Below are 22381 nucleotides of genomic sequence, written 5' to 3'. Positions count from 1 at the left end.
ACATGACTACTGGAAGGACCATAGCTTTGACTGTACAGACCTTTGCCAGTAAAATGATGCCTCTGCTTTGTAATACACTGTGTAGGTTTGTCTTAGCTTTTCTTCCAAAGAGCAGGTGTCTTTTAATTTCATGGCTGCAGTCACCATCTGCAGTGATTTTGGAGTCTTAGAAAATAAAGTCTGTCACTGTTTCCACTGTTGCCCCATCTATTTGCCATGAAGTGATGGACCAGATGCCATGATCCTCACCTTTTGAATGTTGTTTTAAGCCAGTTTTTTCACTCTCCTCTTTCACGTTCATCATGAGGCTCTTTAGTTCCTCTTCACTTTCTGCCATTAGGGTAATGTCATCTTCATATTGAGGTTATTGATGTTTCTCCTGGAAATCTTGATTTGAGATTGAACTTCATCCATACCAGCATGCTGAAAAATGTATTCTGCATTTAAATTAAGTAAGCATGGTGACAATACACAGCCTTGACGTGCTGCTTTACCAATTTGGAACAAGTCCATTGTTCCATGTCTGGTTCTAACTGTTGCTTCTTGACCTGCATACAGATTTCTCAGGAGGCAGGTAAGGTGGTCTGGTATTCCCATCTCTTTAAGAATGTTCTGCAGTTTGTTGTGATCCACACAGTCAAAGGCTTTAGCATAGTCAATAAAGCAGTAGATGTTTTCTGGAATTTCCTTGCTTTTTCTATGATCCAACAGATGTTGACAATTTGATCTCTGGTTCATCTGCCTTTTCTAAATCCAGCTTGTACATCTGGTAGTTCTCTGTTCATGTACTGTTGAGACCTAACTTGAAGGATTTTGAACATTGTGAAATGAGTGCAATTGTGCAGTAGTTTGAAAATTTTTAGCACTGCTTTCTTTGTGATTGTAGTGAAAACTGACATTTTTCAGTCCTGTAGCTACTGCTGAATTTTCCAAATTTGCTGGCATATTGAGTGCAGCACTTTAACAGTATCATCTTTTAGCATTTGAAATAGCTTAGCTGGAATTCCATCACCTCCACTTGAGCTTTGTTTATTGTAATGCTTCCTAAGGCCCACTTGACTTCACACTCCAGGATGTCTGGCATCTGGCTTTAGGTGAGTAATCACAACATCATGGTTATCCAGGTCATTAAGACTTGTTTTTACACAGTTCTGTGTATTCTTGCAACCAGTTCTTACTATCTTCTTCTGTTGGGTCCATACCTTTTCTACCCTTTATTGTGCTCACCTTTGCATTAAATGTTCCCTTGATATCTCTAATTTTCTTGAAGAAATGTTTAGTCTTTCCCATTCTGTTGTTTTCCTCTATTATTTTGTATTGTTCACTTAAGAAGACTTTCTTATGTCTCCTTGCTATTCTTTGGAAATCTGCATTCAGATGGATATATCTTTCCTTTTTTTCCTTTGCCTTTCACTTCTCTTCTTTATCTCTTCTCATAATTGCTAAAAACTGGGAACAACTCAGTGCCCTTCAACTGTTGAATGGATAAAAATCTTGTGGAACATCTGTAAAATGGAATACTAATCAGAATTCAAAGGAACAAATTTTGATATACACACAACAATTTGGACCAATCTCAAAGTTATTGAAAAAAGTCAGACTCAAAAGTCAACATATTGTGTCATTTCATTTGTATGCCTTTCTGGAAAAGGCAAAACGAGGGGCATATATCAGATCAGTTGCTGCCAAAAGCTATGAATGTAACAGAGGCAATTAACCACAGAGAATAACCAGGGAATGTTTTGAGATAAGCAATATATTCTATATTTTTATTTTGGTGGTATATATCTGTCAAACCTACTGCACTGTAAATTTTACTGTACATAAATTGTATCTCAATAAATAACTTGAAAAATGAAAATGAAACTAGACTCATACCTCAAGCCATGAGCAGGACAATTTTTATAAGTATTAAAAGTATAAATATAACAGAGAAAGCCTGGCTCAGAAATGAAAATATCTGTGGCCAAGACCTTTCATGCAAACCAAAGCTGAGGCAGGATATAGCATCTTCTTACATCTGCTCCAGAACAAAATTTTATGGGAGTTACACAAGGTTTTAACAGCCTACAGATGTAATAAATGCTACTTCACTTTAAAGAAACCTTCAAAACTACTTAGTAATGAACTCCTGACAGCCTTAATTTTTTTCTTTCTGGTTAAAAAATATTAATATATCTCCAAAATGAAAACCCTGGAAATCACAGAGAAGCCAAAAATGGAATAAAAAAATTACCCATAATTCTATCATTACCTTTTCACTCTGTTTTTCAAAATGTAGACAGTAAAGAATGAAACTCTTCTTCTTTCTTTGGCCCAACTATGATGCCTGGAGGTAGCTGCTGTCATCTATATTTTGGTACATATTTTGATGGAGACTTTTGTGCCTGGCTACACAGAAGTAGGTTAAAGTTTTGTCTTAGTTTGTTTGGACTGCTATGGCAAAAATACCATAGACTGAATGAATTATAAGCACAGAAATTTACTTCTCACAGTTCTGGAAACCAGGAAGTCCAAGATCAATGTGCCAGAAATTTCACTGTCTGCTTATGGCCCACTTTCTGTTTTATAGACAGCCACTTTCTCACTGTGTTCTCAAAGAGTGGAAGGGGCAAGGGAGCTCTCTGGGTCCTCTTTCTAAGGGCTAACTTCATTCCTGAGGGCAGAATGCTCATGACCTAAACACCTCCCAAAGTCTCTGCCTCCTAATACCAACTCAGTGAAGTTCAGGGTTTCAGTATATAATTTTTGGGAAGATAGAACCATTCAGTGCTTTGAACTGGTTTTAAAAACTTTTATTACATATTGTTTGTCTTCCAAAATATCATACTATACTTACTGTTATGCAATTTGCTTTACACCTAATAAATATACTTTAGGAGTCACAAATATATAAGGATGAAATTTGGATGATTTTAGTGAAAAAGATGAGAATCTTTGTGAATCTTGGAGTAAGAAGGCTTCTTAATCAAGATAAAAAATCTGAAAGGCATGAAATGTAGGTCCTTTTTTTCTAGAAGATACTATAATCATTAATTGTATACTTCAACTTGACTGGGCTGAAGGATGCCCAGAAAGCTTGTAAAATATTAATATGATTTCTGGGTGTGTGTCTCCAGAAGAAATTGACATTTGAATTGATAGGCAGAGTGAAGAGGGGCACCCTCAGCAATGTGGCCAGGCATCATGCAATCCCACCCTGAACTGAGGGCCTGAATAAACAAAAAGACAGAGGAAGAACAAACGTGATCTCTTTGCTTGAATGAAGACATCCCTCTTCTGCCTTTGGGCATCAACACTTCTGATTCTCAAACTTTTGTACTCAGACCAGGACTTGCCAGGTGTCTGAACGGTAAAGAATCCTCCTGCCATTTGGCAGGAGATGTGGGTTTGATCCCTGGGTCAGGAAGATCCCCTGAGAAAGAATGACAACTTAGTCCAGTATTCTTGCTTGGGAAATCTCACAGACAGAGGGGCCAGGTGGGCTATAGCCCATGGGGTCACAAAAGAGTCAGACATGACTCTCAGTCCTGGACTTCCAGGACTTAGAACAACAGGGCTTAGAGCCACCAGCCCCTGGTTCTCTTTGGACTCGAAATTCCACCACCAATTTTGCTGATTCTCCAGCTTGTACATGGCAGACTATGGGACTTCTCAGCCTCCATAACCACATCAATCTATTCCTACAATCAATCAATGATGATTATGTTTCTCTGGAAAACCTTGACTAATAAAGATACCAAAAGCAAAGTCATATAAGCAATTCACCAGGAGAAAATAATAAAACATATAGAGTATATTAGTAAGAATAAGATAAACAAAACCAACCACAAAAAAAGGAATAGACAAGTTAGAGAGGAAACAATAGCAACACACTTTAAGACAGCATAACCTTATTAATGTCAAGAAAATGCATGTTACTTCAAATAAGTTTGTCAGATAATAGAGAGTTTTAAGCAGAGGAATTAGTACAGTCTGATGTATTTTTTTTCTGCTCATTTTTATTTTTTTCATTTATTTTTATTAGTTGGAGGCTAATTTCTTTACAATATCGTAGTGGTTTTTGTCATACATCTGACAAACTTATCTGAAGTAAAAGCCTAAAAAAAAAAAAGAAAATAAAATGCATGTTAAAGCACAATGAGATAATATTTTTCAGTCACAATTGAAAAAAAAAATTTCATTGAAAACCTTCAGTATCAAACAGGTAATTTTATATGCTTTTAATGGTAGTGTGTATTAATGTAATCATTTAATAAAATAATCTACCAGGTTTATTTAAACAACCATACCTAACTTTTGACTCAGTAGTTGAACTAATTTATTTAACAAAACATCAGTTCAGAAAAACATACATAAAAGATATTGCAGCATTGTTTGCTAAGACAACAAACAAAAAATTAAAATGTATAATCTTACAATGAATACTATGTATCCATTAAAATAAATGAGACAGACTTATCACTTCGAAGGATATGCACATTGCAAAGTTAAGCATAAATGAGAATAACTGAAAGGCATTGATTATATTTTGTATTCAGTGAATAGAAATCTCAATTGCACAAATGGTGATAGAGAATACTGTGACATGTTCTACCCAGATATGCAAGCCATCTCCCAGTTACTAGGATTATTGAATGATGATGGCTCCAAGTTTCATCCATCTCTGAAAACTTACCCAAGGTTGCACCTCTTTTCTAGGGGTTGTCTAATGATTGGATAGCTTGAGAACATAAAATTCCAGTTCCTTTTCTTAATTTGGGACAATGCTGAAAGATTCCTTGGGTTTGAGGATTTTCTGATGAGTTTAATGAGACCGCAATTGCAACTTTATTTTAGTCAACTCGCCCCCACCCTCTGCTGCCTTCCTCACTTCCTTAAGAGTGTAGTTAGAGGTGTGTCTCTCAAGAACTCACCCCAAAGAACTTTTGCACTGAACACCCTGTCAGCAGAGAACTCGATCTAAAACAACACATATGTCTGTGTATGTTAATAAATGCAGAGGGAGAGGTACCAAAGAAGATACACAGCAGGTCATTTATACTAGACGATCAAGGATGTAAGGTCAAAGAGGAGAGGTGATGGAGAGTATTTCACTTATTCACATCTTCATTGTTTTAACAATTAAATTTAGAGGTCATTTTTCTCAGAGGAAATGACTCCTTTTGTATAAAACCCACACTATTTTGCATATACCAAGGAAGAGTCACACCATTCTCATGCTTTTTAGTTCCTTTTACCTGCATTAAAAGGAAAATTTTCAAAGTTTCTTTTAATCCACTCAAACAAGTAAGTCGCAGACTTCCCAAATGGGCATATTCTATACTTTTAATTTTATGCTGGCAGAAGATGTGATCAATAAATTATTGCTGTTTGTGAAACATTTACTTTTATAGTTCTAACATAGGGTTACCAGAATGGTTTTTTTTTTTCTTCACATTATTTGACAGCTGAAATTAAACAAATCCTATCCAACTACAAGGCTAATAGAAGATTTACTATGTGTGTCATTAGCACCATCCATATAAGGGAACAGAAAATATGAGGTGTGGATTTTTAAAATATGATAAAATGAGAATACCGTTAGGTGCTCAGGGAGGTGTGACTTCAGACTGGCATTTTCTTATTAGAATAAAAGTGCCTCGTTTTATTTTACTAAAATAATCAGTATTATGTGTTTTTGAGTTGACATCTTTCAAATTACTTTATCAAATCAAAAATATATACCTTAGTTGAAATATGTCTTAACTATCATGTCATGTTAATGTAATATATGGCATAAAAGATTACCCTGTAATAGACTGCTAAACATTTTTATGTTCAAGAATATCATGGTTAGAATGAAGAAATGTAATTTATTTGCTTATATATTTTAGCCCTTACGTATTTACTATTGCAACATGATTTTTATGCTTGAATAGAAGATTTTTAGGAAAGTTTAAAAGCACATAAAATTTTCCTCAAATATTTAAAATGTAAGCCTAAGAGCTATACATATAATATGTGAATATATGTTTATATGTATATAATTTTTAATGAGCACATTTATTCATAATCACAACACTTCAGTTATGTATTATCTAACTAAGGCAGCTTCTAATCTTGAGATTCATTTTTCCCTACTTTGCATTTATACAACTTTTTTCATTCAGAGATATTCTAAGAATACTACACAAAGACCAAGGTTTTGCCGCCTAGCCACAGCCAGGAAGAGACTGGAGAGCCTTCATTCTTTTAAAAATACTGAAAAATGGATGTCCTGGGATATGGAGTGTCGGTAGAGTTGTAACGATCCCTGTCATATTATTTTTATTTCTAATTCTGTTTATGCTACCAGTTACAGTAATTTCTATAGTATAGTATAGTAATTAAATACTTGAAATAAGTATAAGTATATAAAGAGTGTTCTTAAGAAAATAAAAATGATGAATATGTTAAACTTGATAAAGACAAATTGTTATTTTACAAAAAGTAACTGCTGTGCATTTAGGTGTGTATGAGACAAGTATAAAATATTAGAAACAAAATTTGTAAGAACTTAGAGTAGACATTCATGTATATTGCTTTACAAATGTTTTAGCACCCCTTAAAGATATTGAAATTCAAGGTTGTGAAACTATGGGTACGGTTTATGCAAGAAAATTCTAAGGAACTTTACTGGTAGATCTACTCTTAAAGAAAACACTTTCGCTCTACATCAAAAAATAAAATAAAATGAGAAAAGGGTAAATGACTGTATGTTTATATTTTTTAAATTATATCTTATGCGTATCCCTTGTAACTCAGTCAGTAAAGAGTTTGCCTGCAATTCAGGAGACCCAGGTTTGATTCCCGGATTGGGAAGATCCCCTGGAGAAGGAAATGGCAACCACTCCACTATTCTTGCCTGGACAATCCCAGGGAGAGAGGAGCCTGGCGGGCTACAGTCTATGGGGTTGCAAGAGTTGGAAACTGAGCGATTGAGCACAAACACACATGTGTATTTTTTTTTTTTTTATGATTCTTCTCCTAACTGACCAATTGCTGACCCTGATGGAATTTCTGTTAGAAGGCTTCTGCTGTGGCCAAATGCTCAGCCTGCTTTAGTTCCAACACAAGCTCAAACATTTAATACACGTAGAGTTTTGAGCAAATGCGTCTTAGTTTCTTCATTTGGTAAAAGAGAATGATAGTTGGATCGCCCCTGTAGGGTTGGCTGAGACTCAACTGATCATCACTAAGAAACCCCTTAGCACAGTACCCAGCAATCAATCAATCCTCAGTTAATGCCAGCTGTTATGTAATGAGATGTGGATAAGGCTGTGATTTTGTATTTGCAGCTGTTCAATGATTTGCATTTTTTCCTCACAATTTCCAGATTTTATTTAAATAAATGGTTACATATAAAAAACAAATTTAATATAATTTTAATATTACTAGTATTCAGACGATGGGAATGCTGAAATTCCTTGCTTTTAAAATTTGAGCAGAATATATAAAAAGTACAATCTGTGAATGACACATAAATATGTTGTGTTTGTGCATCAAAATTTGTAATTATGTGAAAAACTCTAAGATTATGTAAATTAATTGTATGAATTGATGGCATGATGAAGCTAAAATTAAGGGGGGGAAACAATCCATTTTCATTATGAGTATCTTTGATGTGAACAAAATCTTGAGTTACTGAAGTCACAAAGCTATACCCTATACCCTTTTTTATTTAAACACATTTTAACATGCACACAGTTCATTCTTCTTTCACAAACAACGTGAGATGACAGGTCCTTTGGTTACACAGTATGTGTCTTATTTTGGAGAACAAGTTTCAAAAAGTATACATCATTTTATAAGTACCCAGTGTTTCTGTTTACAGCATGGTACGAATTTATAAGTGTAGGGTTCACTATACTGTTGTTGTTTTTGAGGTGCTAAGCTGTGTCCAACTCTTTGTGACCCCATGTACTGCAGCATGCCAGGCTTCCCCATCCTTCACTCTCTCCCACAGTTTGCTCAAATTAATGCCCAATGAGTCACTCAGTGATGCTATCTAAGAATCTCATCCTCCACCACCCCCTTCATTGTAACCAGCTCCTTTTTAAACAAGTGTGGAATTTCCAAGGAGAAGGCAATGGCACCCAATCCCAATGTCAAGTGTTCATGAAACGTTGCCTTTTTCTAAATTGACTAGCATGATTCAGGTGACAACCTCTAGTCTTGTTTTTAAATATGACTTAGGATAAATTTTTATTAATGCATCAGAAGAAAAATTGAGTCTTAGGAACTGACAGGGTTTCTTCAATTTTAAACTTAGTGTTCTCGCTGTATAATATTTCAAGTGATTTTTAATTGTTTTAGTAAAAAGAAGTCTTTAACTCCAAAACTGTTGTTAAACTTATGCAGTTTGGAGTCAAGAAGATGTATGTTATTGCTCCTATTTGGTAATATAATTTGTTCTTATTAGTCTTTATTCAGTATATGCTAAGGCAATTATTTTTGTTGCTACCATCCTACTGTAGGTGATAGGAAACAAGTATAATTCTTATGTCCAATGACGTAGTCTTAAATTTAAGCCGCCTCTGGATTCCTAGGAATAAAGGTCTTATTCCCAGTTAGCCCATTTTTTTTTTTTTAGTAAAATTTCCTGATAGTACTTATTCCAACAACTAGCTTAATACTAAAATGTTATAAAAATAAATTTCTTTTATAATAGCTTTGTTGGGGGAAAAAAACCAACTTTACTGCAGTGGACCTGAATTTTTTTCACACTGCACAATGTTGATTAAATAATACAAACTTAATCAAGAATGCTTTTTGTCTGTAGAATTATATCAAACAATTGATAAAATACAATATTTTTATCCTCCTTATTCTCTCTTCTCCAAGTACAATAGGTAGAGGAAAAATAATTTGGTAATGAAAAAATTATTTTCTCTAAGTAAACATCAAGATCATTCAACTCAGTATACTCATTTTCTTGGCCAAAATTAATAGTAACAATGATAATAACCTTGAAGAATAGCTTACGACTTTTTAATGAACTGTATAAACTGGGAAAATACAAAGATCTCCTCATCTATCATTTCTGATTACATTATTTGAAAGGCTGTTTCCTTTAAGGAGGGAAAAATTGAGAAAGGAACTTTGATTATTGCTTTAAAACAGTACAGATTAATCTAAAAATATTCTAAAAGGCTTTGAAATAAAGCTAGTTCAATTTTTAAAAAATTCTGGTTAGGAAATTCTTTTACAGAATTATCAATTACATGTCAAAACATGTACTTCACTGTAAACCTTGCAAACTTCATAGGTTGTGCAGGCTGCATTTCCTTTCCATGATGTCACAGAAAAGCTCATTGTACCTTGTCAAATTAGGTTTGGAAGCTAGACTTCAGATACCATCACCACTACCATCAATACCTCTTACAGGTGAACAAAATGGTTTCTAGTTCTAAAAGTTCATGTAGAGTGAACAGAGGTTCCTGTTGCCCAAGATAGTCCTGGTTTGTGCATACTGTCTCAGTATGATTATCAGTACCTCCCTCCTTCAGCCTCAGAAGTGTCCTGGTGTAGATGACAAAATGATATAGTCATCCTAACTTTAACCAGCATTAACTTATATGACCATTCTATGAACCCCAAGAATCTATCAGAAAATTAGCACTGTCCTGATAGAGAAGAAAGCAGATGAGGTCTTAAAAAGTTACTCCCTGTCAAGTGAGTAACAAACTAAACTAGGTCTTTTGGCTTCTTTTTCAAGACTCTTTCAAGACTCTTTCCTTGCTACTTACTAAGTATACAGAGCCAAATCCTGAATGCTTCAGGACTTCCTGAATTCAAGCCAACCTGCTGCTTTCTTGAAATCTTGTATTATACTCAAAAGACATTTTTTTTTTATTAGGTATGGGTTAGGGATTGTTCCAGGATTCTAATTTCTTTTATTAGCTGATTTTGTGTGTGTATGTGAGAGAGAGCGAGAGAGATCTCATTCTTGGTTACATTCTTTTTTCTTTTTTTTTTCCATTTATTTTTACTAGTTGGAGGCTAATTGCTTTACAATATTGTAGTGGTTTTTGCCATACACTGACATGAATCAGCCATGGATTTACATGTGTTCCCCATCCCGATCCCCCCTCCCACCTCCCTCCCCATCCCTTCCCTCTGGGTCTTCCCAGTGCACCAGCCCTGAGCACTTGTCTCATGCATCCAACCTGGGCTGGTGATCTGTTTCACCCTTGATAATATACATGTTTTGATGCTGTTCTCTCAAAACATCCCACCCTCGCCTTCTCCCACAGAGTCCAAAAGTCTGTTCTGTACATCTGTGTCTCTTTTTCTGTTTTGCATATAGGGTTATCGTTACCATCTTTCTAAATTCCATATATATGTGTTAGTATACTGTAAGGACCAAAGAGAACTTTCTAGTGGTCCACACGGCCTGTCTTCTGGTGGGGCTCACACAGAAAGTGACTCTGCCTGACCTCACATTGTCACAGTGCCAAGCACAGACCCGGGAACTCCAGATCCCCTGGCCGCTGCTCTCACTACTGAACTCTTAGGTGCCTGATTTCTGGGTCTGCTCAGCAGGAACTGTGTTAACCCTGTCTCTCCTACCAGTTTATGACACATTGTCATACCAACAAATTCCAGGTACCAAACAAGGTCAGAGAGTTTCTTTGCATGCACAATCTTATCTAGTGAAGGGTTTATAAGTTATAGGATCTGGTCCCTCCCCCAAGTTTTGTTTTTTCCATTTTAGAAATCTGAGTTTTTATCAAAATGGTTTAAATAATTGTAAGATAAAGGCAAATACTAAGCAATAATTGTTACTTTGAATTTTCTTAAGGGAAATTTTTTTAGGAATTTGCTGAATTTTCAAGTTGATGATATCTCACAATTTAAAATAATTTCATAACTAATAACAGCTTAAAAGAATAAAGAGTACAAAAAGAATTTATTATGAAACAAGTAGATGCATTTTAAAAGAAAAAAGCATTTAATTACATCTTAGTATATCTACAGTGATTCATGATGGCTATTTACATCAAATGATTTTTTAAATATTAAATATTAAATCCATTTAAATGCAATAAGTTGTATGGAGAATTTTCATCTTTATTTCAGAGTCATGCTACTTTAAAATTCATCATTAGAGTTAATAAGAAATTATATTGGAACTACTCTGTACATTTAAATGAAGCATAAATCAATTATTGGAGCAAGGAATTTTTTCATCATTATAATGATTATCAGAATAAATTTAGTTCTTGAATGCTGCCTAATGATATCTTCAATAACAAAAAAAAAAAAAAATGCGTGGACTTCATTTTTACTAGGAACTCTTTAAATGTGCTTATAATGTCCTTTTTCAGGCAAAAATATTTTCCAGGATTCTCATTCAATATTGGAAGGTTCTAAATGCCAGATTCAGTTATCTTCAATACCCTGGAAACAAAAATTAGATTCAGAATCAATATACTGTACTATCCATTTAACATCTAGTACACCAAACACTAACAGCATTTATGAAAGAGTAACAGACTCAAAAAGGTTAAACTAGTAAAACCAATCAATATTGCAAGTAGTATTATCAGTTCAGTTCAGTTGTGTCTGACTCTTCATGACCCCATGGACTGCAGCACACCAGGCTTCCCTGTCCATCACCAACTCCCGGAGCTTACTCAAACTCATGTCCATCATGTCAGTGATGCTATCCAACCATCTCATCCTAGTCATCCCCTTCTCCTCCTGCCTTCAACATTTCCTAGCATCAGGGTCTTTTCCAATGAATTAGTTCTTTGCATCAGGTGGCCAAAGTATTGGAGTTTCAGCTTCAGCATCAGTTCTTCCAATCAGTCTTCTAAAGGACTGATTTCCTTTAGGATTGACTGGTTGGATCTCCTTGCCATCCAAGGGACTCTCAAGAGTCTTCTCCAGCACCACAGTTTAAAAGCATCAATTCTTTGGCACTCAGCTTTCTTTGTAGTCCAACTCTCACATCCATACATGACCACTGGACAAACCATAGCTTTGACTAGACAGGCTTTTGTTGGCAAAGTAATGGTTCTGCTTTTTAATATGCTGTCTAGGTTGGTCATAGCTTTTCTTCCGAGGAGCAAGTGTCTTTTAATTTCATGGCTGCACTCACCATCTGCAGTGATTTTGAAGCCTAACAAAATAGTCTCTCAATGTTTCTGTTATTTCCCCATCTATTTGCCATGAAGTGATGGGACCGGAAGCCATGATCTTAGTTTTCTGAATGTTGGGTTTTAAGCCAACTTTTTGACTCTCCTCTTTCACCTTCATCAAGAGGCTCTTCAGTTCTTCTTTACTTTCTGCCATAAAAAGGTGGTGTCATCTGCATATCTGAAGTTATTGATATTTCTCCTGGTGATCTTGATTCCAGCTTGTGCTTCATCCAGCAGTTGTATTATAGGAAAGGGGAATTTTGTAAGTCTGTGATTTGCTCAGGTGTGACCCAGAAAGGCTAGTGTGCTTTTGCATGAATATTTGTTGGAATTTCTTTTGGAGTTCACATGACAATCACTTTAGTCAGGCATGAGACATAGACTCATGCTCTACCCTGCACTTTGAACTTCTTACCATTTGTGGGGAACAAAATAGGGCAAAAACTAAAATCATTGTTTGACTGACTTGGTGATTACATCCTGGTGTGAGTTAATAGAATTTTATAATAATCATTATTATTGTTGTTATTATTAAGTGCATACTGTGTGCCAGGAATTTGGGAAGCATTTCATACACATTATCTCATTCAGTCCTCAAAACACTCTTTCATTTTTCTGATAAGAAAACAGACACTGAGAGGAAAACTGACCTACCAGGGTTACCCTGCTGGAAAGTGGCTAAGTTGGAACCCCTACTCTGCCTACATGATGAAAAGACTGTCCCACTAACTATACACAAGTGTGCTGTAGTTTAATCTAAAACATTCCCAGGAACTCAAGATTCTATGAATCAAAAGGAAAATAAAATTTGATAAAAAAAATCAAAATAAAATTTGATTATATTTGTCATTATACTCTCACATACATTATTCAGATTAATTAATATAAATGTATGCTTGAAAAGTTCTGAACCTTGATCTACACCTAAAATATTTTAAATGCACACAAAAAAATAACAGTTTGGCTAATGTCTTTCCATGTTTCCATTATCTGGCATTGCCAGATAATACAGGTGCTCCTGATAGAGTTGACCATTAAAAGGTGAAATTTTCACCTCAGTGGATAATTCATTGCCCCTCAGGCAGATCCACTTTATCTCTTTCTGAGATAGGAGGGATCCCAACTAGTGATGTCTTGATGCCTTGATATAGCTAATCACTTATGAAGTGAATTATTGAGAATGCCTGATACACTAATGCTTGAAAATGATAGAGCTGCTGGCGTGAGAGTTGTTACTTTAAAAATATAACTTTCATGCAGATACACTTTCTTGAATATGAGAAAAGAAGGATGGAGTTTCAGCTAACCTTTAGGGAATTTGCTTATTGGGAGTGCATCACTGATATTGTCATCTTAGGTGTATTTTTCTGTAACAGGGAGAATGTTTACTGCTGCTCAAGGAAGATGGAAGCAGAATAAGAAATTTTCCACTTAGATTCAGGAACCAGCAACCTCATTCAGAACAAACCAATCAAAATAAGGGATGAAGGTAGGACATATTATATCTATTCCTACTCATTATATTATATTGTCTAGAGATGTCAAGATTTAGATTTCAAATTGCTCTTTCAGTGACTTCAGCCTGCAAAGACTAAGAAAAGTTTTGTTTTTTGGCATAGTTAGAAAATTTTCCATCTGAACTTACGTGCTTATAAGTAATATAATTTATGCATACATAGTAATTGATATGAATACATTTATATTAATGGGAATAAATCTAAAGAACCCCAAAGAGAATCATATATATAATATAGGATTAAATTAATCTTTTTCTCTGATTTTGCTAGGAGGTAGATGATTGCACTTTCACTAACAAAATTCTAGAGAGATGCACTTAAATACAGAAGTACTTAATAACTATTTTCTAGATGCATCACACTTCACTCATCTGTCAATAGGTCATATGAATGAAAACCAACTTTAAAAAGAAGCTAAGAGGACACAAAGCTACCCATGTAAACATTTGAGTCCATACTCATTTTTCCACTTAGAATCTGGTGAAACAAGCCAATCCCAATACTCGAAGACTGGAAACTAGACATAAGAATACTGGGGCAGGAGTCAGAATCCAACTGAGCCTAGTTTGGACAGATGTTAGCTGAATGGCCTTTATTAAGTCTTTTGACTTTTCTGGTTCCCAGCATTATCATCTGTGCAAAGAAAGTGGTTTTATTTTTTTTTAATTTTTTTTCCATTTATTTTTATTAGTTGGAGGCTAATTACTTTACAATATTGTAGTGGTTTTTGTCATGCATTGACATGAATCAGCCATGAATTTACATGCATTCCCCATCCCAATCCCCCCTCCCACCTCCCTCTCTACCCGATCCCTCTGGTTCTTCCCAGTGCACCAGGCCCGAGCACTTGTCTCATGCATCCAACCTGGGCTGGTGATCTGTTTCACCCTTGATGATATACATGTTTCGATGATATTCTCTCAAAACATCCCACCCTGAGTCCAAAAGTCTGTTCTGTACATCTGTGTCTCTTTTTCTGTTTTGCATATAGGGTTATCATTACCATCTTTCTAAATTCCATATATATGTGTTAGTATACTGTGTTGGTCTTTATCTTTCTGGCTTACTTCACTCTGTATAATGGGCTCCAGTTTCATCCATCTCATTAGAACTGATTCAAATGAATTCTTTTTAATGGCTGAGTAATATTCCATTGTGTATATGTACCACAGCTTCCTTATCCATTCGTCTGCTGATGGGCATCTAGGTTGCTTCCATGTCCTGGCTATTATAAACAGTGCTGCAATGAACATTGGGGTGCACGTGTCTCTTTCAGATCTGGTTTCCTCGGTGTGTATGCCCAGAAGTGGGATTGCTGGGTCATATGGTAGTTCTATTTCCAGTTTTTTAAGAAATCTCCACACTGTTCTCCATAGTGGTTGTACTAGTTTGCATTCCCACCACCAGTGTAAGAGGGTTCCCTTTTCTCCACACCCTCTCCAGCATTTATTGCTTGTAGACATTTGGATAGCAGTCATCCTGACTGGCGTATAATGGTACCTCATTGTGGTTTTGAATGAGTGATGTTGAGCAAAGAAAGCGTTGATGAATATACTTATACTTCTAAAATAATTGATAAGGACTTTGAATTGGATAATACAAAATTATTTAAGAAACTTGAATGGCTATTTATAAAACTTTATTTAATAGGTTTATTTCTCTTTCATTTTTCACCCAAGACTAAATTTTTCCTCTTGATAAAGACAACAGAAAGTGAGTTTTTTATTGAATAATATGAATGTATTTATACAACACAATAATTCTGCAAAGGAAGTCATCACCACCATGCCCATTTCACAGAGAAAAGAACTGAGGCCTAACACTACTGACCCTCCTGGAGTTTGGAAGTTTTATAGAGATAGTATGAGAATTGATTTTTAGTACCTTCCCACTTTTCCATTGGTTATTTATGTCTGTTTGACTCATCAAATTATGAACCCTGAAAGGTTGATTGTTTTTAATAACTTCACTCAGAATTTATCTCAATGCCTGAGCATCATAATTGCTGTGACTAAAGTTGTTGAACTCGGATTTTGTTTGTGATATAAAGAAGGGTCAGAAGTGACCTGTGATGTGCAGAACTCTCTAGTTTTAAGTGCAGTGCTTTGGGTAAGCAAGAGGATGACTGATGAAGACAACAGTGGATGAGGAAGCTCAAGACTGGAAAGTGTTGTCCTTTTATTATCCCTCTCAGTCCTTAATCTCTTTCCATGATTCAGTGAGTTAGCAAAAGTCTTAGATGCCATTAAACCTTCTACCAACAAAGGAATCCCATCAATGATTTTCATAAGAGCTGATCACTCAGCTTCTTTTTCAGTAGGGAGACTGTAATAGCTCAAGTAGCTAAACATTATTTGAAGATTTGGGGCTTTTTTTGTTTAGAAATTCCCTTTATACTGAGCTTATTCATTGTCCTTGTTCTGTGGTTTATGCTTCAATTTGTCTGCATGAAATGAATAATGAGCATAGATTTAGATCTGGTCCCAGGCTTTGAGAACCCTGCTTGTGTTGGGTAGAGAATTTGGAACAGTGGGAAATGGGGGAGCAGGGTTACAGAAATTCATAAACTTGTGTATCCTCAACATTAAAAGGCAAGTGTTTAAGTTTTGCTATGAAGAAGTAGAATCGCTATGGATACTGAATTCACAGGGGTCCTTGAATATGAATTGTTTTACCATCCCAAATATAAGGAAAATCAACTAAATTTGGATTCAAAATTATGATCCCATCACGTATGGAATGGAGAAGGCAATGGCACCCCACTTTAGTACTCTTGGTTGGAAAATCCCATGGATGGAGGAGCCTGGTAGGCTGCAGTCCATGGGGTCACTAAGAGTCAGACATGACTGAGCAACTTCACTTTCACTTTTCACTTTCATGCATTGGAGAAGGAAATGGCAACCCACTCCAGTGTTCTTGCCTAGAGAATCCCAGGGACGGGGGAGCCTGGTGGGCTGCCGTCTATGGGGTCGCACAGAGTCGGACACGACTGAAGCGACTTAGCAGCAGCAGCAGCAGCACTTATGGAGTAGGTAATAGCTTGGCAACTTAAATGATCTCATCTTAATGAACTAATGTATATGACAATGTGTAGTGCAGTACCTGGTACATGATAGATTTCCTTCTTTTCTAATCATAGAGTTGTAACTTTCACCGTTATCCTAGAAAACTTTCTAAGTTTCTAACATTAGTAGTTCACTCCTAGAAAATTAAAACAAGGTAAAGCCATACAGAGCAAATTTCTAAAACTTTCATATAGATATGTTCAGTGCTGTTTGTTTCAACTAAGCACAGGTACACATACAGCATTTATCTAATGATTTTTATCATAACATAAATGTATATATAAAGGAAGTTTTCTTGGATCAGGAAACACACATATAACATTTTTAGATTTGTTACCTTTTACTAACACCCAAAAAAAAGATGTCCTTTTCATTATAGGGGACTGAAATACAAAAGTAGGAAGTCAAGAAACACCTGGAGTAACAGGCAGATTTGGCCTTGGAGTATGAAATGAAGCAGGGCAAAAGCTAACAGAGTTTGCCAAGAGAATGCACTGGTCATAGCAAACACCCTCTTCTAACAACACAAGAGAAGATTCTACACATGGACATCACCAGATGGTCAACACTGAAATCAGATTGGTCATATTCTTTGCAGCCAAAGATAGAGCAGCTCTGTACAGTCAGCAAAAACAAGACCAGGAGCTGACTGTGGCTCAGATTATGAACTCCTTATTGCCAAATTCAGACTTAAATTGAAGAAAGTAGGGAAAACCACTGGACCATTAAGGTATGACCTTAATCAAATCCCTTACAATTATACAGTGGAAGTGAGAAATAGATTTAAGGGACTAGATCTGATAGACAGAGTGCCTGATGAACTATGGACAGAGGTTCATGACATTGTACTGGAGACAGGGATCAAGACTATCCCCAAGAAAAAGAAATGCAAAAAAGCAAAATGACTATCTGAGAAGGCCTTACAAATAGCTGCGATAAGAAGAGAAGCGAAATCAAAGGAGAAAAGGGAAGATATACCCATTTGAATGCAGAGTAAAGAATAGCAAGGAGAGATAAGAAAGCCTTCCTCAGTGATCAGTACAAAGAAATAGAGGAAAACAATAGAATGGGAAAGACTAGAGATCTCTTCAAGAAAATCAGAGACACCAAGGGAACATTCAGTGCAATGATGGGCTCAATAAAGGACAGAAATGGTATGAACCTGACAGAAGAAATAGATATTAAGAGATATTAACCAAAGAGATATTAAGAAGAGGTGGCAGGAATACACAGAAGAACTTTACAACAAAGATCTTCACGACCCAGATAATCACGTTGGTGTGATCAACTCACCTAGAGCCAGGACATCCTGGATTGTGAAGTCAAGTGACTCTTAGGAAGCATCACTAAGAACAAAGCTAGTGGAGGTGATGTAATTGCAGTTGAGTTATTTCAAATCCTAAAAAGTGATGCTGTGAAAGTGCTGCACTCGATATGCCACCAAATGTGGAAAACTCAGCAGTGGCCACAAGACTGGAAAAAGTCAGTTTTTGTTCCTATCCTAAAGAAAGGCAATGCCAAAGAATGCTCAACCTACCACACAATTGCACTCATTTCACATGCTAGTAAAGTAATGCTCAAAATTCTCCAAGCCAGGCTTCAACAATACGTGAACCATGAACTTCCAGATGTTCAAGCTGGTTTTAGAAAAGGCAGAGGAACCAGAGATCAAATTGCCAACATCCATTGGATCATCAAAAAAGCAAGAGAGTTCCAGAAAACCACCTATTTCTGCCTTATTGACTATTCCAAAGCCTTTGACTGTGTGGATCATAACAAACTGTAGAAAATTCTGAAAGAGATGGTAATACCAGACCACCTCACCTGCCTGTTGAGAAATCTGTATGCAAGTCAGAAAGCAACAGTTAGAATTGGACTTGGAACAACAGACTGGTTCCAAATAGGAAAAGGAGTACGTCAAAGCTGTATATTGTCACCCTGCTTATTTAACTTATATGCAGAGTACATCATGAGAAACGCTGAGCTGGAGGAAGCCCAATCTGGAGTCAGTCCCACTGTTTTAGGATTTATTGTTTGTAGATTTTTTTGATGATGGCCATCTGACTAGTGTGAGGTGATATCTCATTGTCATTTTGATTTGCATTTCTCTAGTAATTAGCGATTTTGAACATCTTTTCATATGTCTCTTGACTGTCTGTATGTCTTCTTTGGAGAAATGTCTATTTAGGTCTTCTGCCCATTTTTTGATTGGGTTGTTTGTTTTTTCAGTATTGAGTTGTATGAGCTGTTTGTATATTTCAGAAATTAAGTCCTGTTGGTTTCATCATTTGCAAGTATTTGACAGTCCATGGACTGTCTTTTGGAGAAGGCAATGGCACCCCACTCCAGTTCTCTTGCCTGGAAAATCCCATGGACAGAGGAGCCTGGTAGGCTGCAGTCCATGAGGTCGCCAAGATTCGGACACGACTGAGCGACTTGACTTTCACTTTTCACTTTCATGCATTGGAGAAGGAAATGGCAACTTACTCCAGTATTTTTGCCTGGAGAATCCCAGGGACAGGGAAGCCTGGTGGGCTGCCGTCTATGGGGTCACAGAGTCAGACACGACTGAAGTGACTTAGCAGCAGCAGACTGTCTTTTGGTTGTGTTTATGATTTTCTTTGCTGTGCAAAGCTGGTAAATTTGGTTAGGTCTCTTTTATTTGTTTTTGCTTTTATTTCTATTGCCTAGGGAGACTGACCTAAAGAAAAACATTGGTATGATTTATGTCAGACAATGTTTTGCCTATGTTCCCTTCTAGGAGTTGTATAATGTCCTATCTTACAATTAAGTGTCTAAACCATTTTGGACTTTTTTGTGTGTATAGTGTGAGGGTGTGTTATATCTTTCACTGATTTACTTGAGGTTGTCCAACTTTCCCAACACCACTTGCTAAAGAGACTCTCTTTTCTACATTGTACATTCTTGCCTCCTTTGTCAAGGAGTAATTAACTGTAGGTGTATGAGTTTGTTTGTGGGCTCTCTGTTCTGTTCCATTGATCCAAATATCTGTTTTTTTGTTTTTGTTTTTGTTTTGAGTGCCAGTGCCATGCTGTTTTGATTACTGTAGCTTTGTAGTATTTTCTGAAGTCTGGGATGTTATGGCTCCTGCTTTGCTCTTTTACCTCAGAATTGCTTTGGCAATTCTGGGTCTTTTGTGGTTCCATATAAGTTTTAGGATGGTTTGTTCTAGTTCTGTGAAAAATGTCCTGAATATTTTGATAAAGATTGCATTAAATCTGTAGATTGCTTTGGGTGGAATGACCATTTTAACAATGTGAATTCTTCCTTTCCAAGAACATGAGATATCTTTCCATTTCCTTGAATCATCTTCAATTTCCTTTATCAATGAGAAACAACATGTATAAAGTTTATCATCTATCAGTTTGTCATACTTATTTGTTTGATGTAAATTTAATCTCTTAAATTAAACTCTTAAATCTGTAAGTGCTTTCTTCTAATTCTATATGCATTGTTGACTATAGTATTGTAGTTAGTCATACCTACAGATCATTTCTGTTACTAACAGTAACCAGAGATTAGTCTGATAAGATAATTTTGATAAAAATAATAATTTATATTAGGCAATAACATCTAAATATGCTTTGAAAAAGTGTAAAGTATGACAGACTACAAAGTGTCTTTCAGCTTAATTATCTGGCATGGTAGAGATAGGACATCATGGTACACTTAATATTTTAGTTATCTGAGGCTCAAGGAATTGCAGTGGCTAAATCACCTTAAAAAAGGGACACTGCTGGTGAGAATGGGATTTGAGTACTAGACAATTTCACTATAAATTTCACTGTATTATGCTAGTTAATTTCTTGGTTATGATCATTTTGGAAAATAGTACTTTACCCATAGTGAAATAAAAAACTCAGCATATATGTGTTTTGAAAAAATCTCATAAGAACACAGAGAACATGAGGCTGCGTGCATGGTAGACATGTGCTGCTCACCTTTCTACTCATCTTCCCACTCATTTTTGTGGTTATAATGATTTTATTTATCATTAACCTCACGTATGCCTAGAATCCCCATTCTGTTGGCTAGGAACCTATTCCACTTAGAGAGCACACCTATGCCTGATAACAAATGTGTCTGGTAAATGACACTGGGTGTCACTGGTTCCCATGGAGTACTCGTCCTTGGATGTAAATAGAGAAAAGCTCAAAGACCAAGTGGTCAAAAGATCATTATAGGTGAGTAGTGAAAAAGAATAAGAATTCCCTCCTCTGATATTGAAAGACAGGTGGGAGGGAATAGAAAGATACATATGAAAGAAATACATTGTATTTTGAAGCATGTTAATTTTTGCAAATCTGCTATTCCTATTACCATTTTCTATGATATTTTTAAATAGTTTAAATTTTTATAGGAGCATTCTTAAAGGTATCCTCATGGGCAATACTTTTTGTTTTTCATATTCAAATAGGAATTTTTTTCTTTCCCTGAACTTTACCATTCATTATCTTTGCAATACTTATATATATATATATGATAAATTTCTTTAGTCCCATCACCCAGGTAGAGAAAGTAAAGTGTCAAAAAACTAACTAGGTTAGTCTCAGGGATGATGCTATTTATTTAAGTGTGCTTTCATGATTCCCTAGTTTAAGAAATGAGTCTTTGGGCCAAGGCTTCTTAGATGTAGCATATATCAGATTCTGCTGATTTTGACAGTGATTTTGACAGAAAAGGAAGCATATCTAAATTAAATCATCTCCCCAGTCAAACCTAATGGAAATGCTTTGTCAGCAGTGACAAAGTTTTTGTATTTAAGTTAAAGAATCATAGAATTTTGAGCTGAAAGCAGCCACAGAGATAATGTAATCCACATTCTCATTTTCCAAATGAGGAAACCAGTTCCCAAAGAAATGATGCCAATTACCCAAGGTGACAAAGCTAATCTGTGTCAGGGTTGGGACAAGAGCCAAGTTCTCCTTACTCCAAGGTAATTGCTTGTCCCCGTACCATTTTGTCTCCTATGTTCCTAAGGAATGTTTAGAACCAAAAATAAATTTAGATCCTGAAAGGTCCCAATGGATCCCTTTATCTAGTAAATAGTCTCTACCAGTCATTCCTTCAATGTAACACCGTTTCCTACTTTGTACTTACACTTCCTCTGCCTGAAAATTTCCACTCTTCCTTCACCACATGCAAAAGCCCCCTTCATTCTCACAAGACCCAATTCAAATGTTACTTTTGATGGAAAGCCTTCTGCAGTTCCAGTCACAGTCCCTTGTTCTCCTATGATCTGTTACCACATCTTACAATGTGTTACATGACTGGCCTGTGAGACTGTTTTCCCATAAGCTTAGATATAAAAACAGTGTCCAAATTAGTTAAAATCTATTAGGCTGTAAATAAACGGATCCTCTTTGAACTCACATCAGCAAAGAGAGTTTTTCTTTGTTTCATCTTGTTTTGTTATAAAAATCTGGAAGATGGCTTCCGCAGCATAGGTCAGGGATGCAGCCCATTCTCAGGGATGGCCTGAGTGCAGGGTTACGGCATACCAAGGGACCGGGAGGACCTCTCCCTATTTCTGTTCCTGATTCTCTCTGTGCAGCTGCTTCATTCTTTGCTGGTCCCACAGCAAAGCTGTCTCTCTTTCCCAGCGCCCAGA

This window comes from Muntiacus reevesi, chromosome 7 (genome assembly GCF_963930625.1).
Source record: "Muntiacus reevesi chromosome 7, mMunRee1.1, whole genome shotgun sequence".
In the NCBI taxonomy this organism is placed as follows: domain Eukaryota; kingdom Metazoa; phylum Chordata; class Mammalia; order Artiodactyla; family Cervidae; genus Muntiacus; species Muntiacus reevesi.
This window is presented reverse-complemented; position numbering follows the sequence as displayed.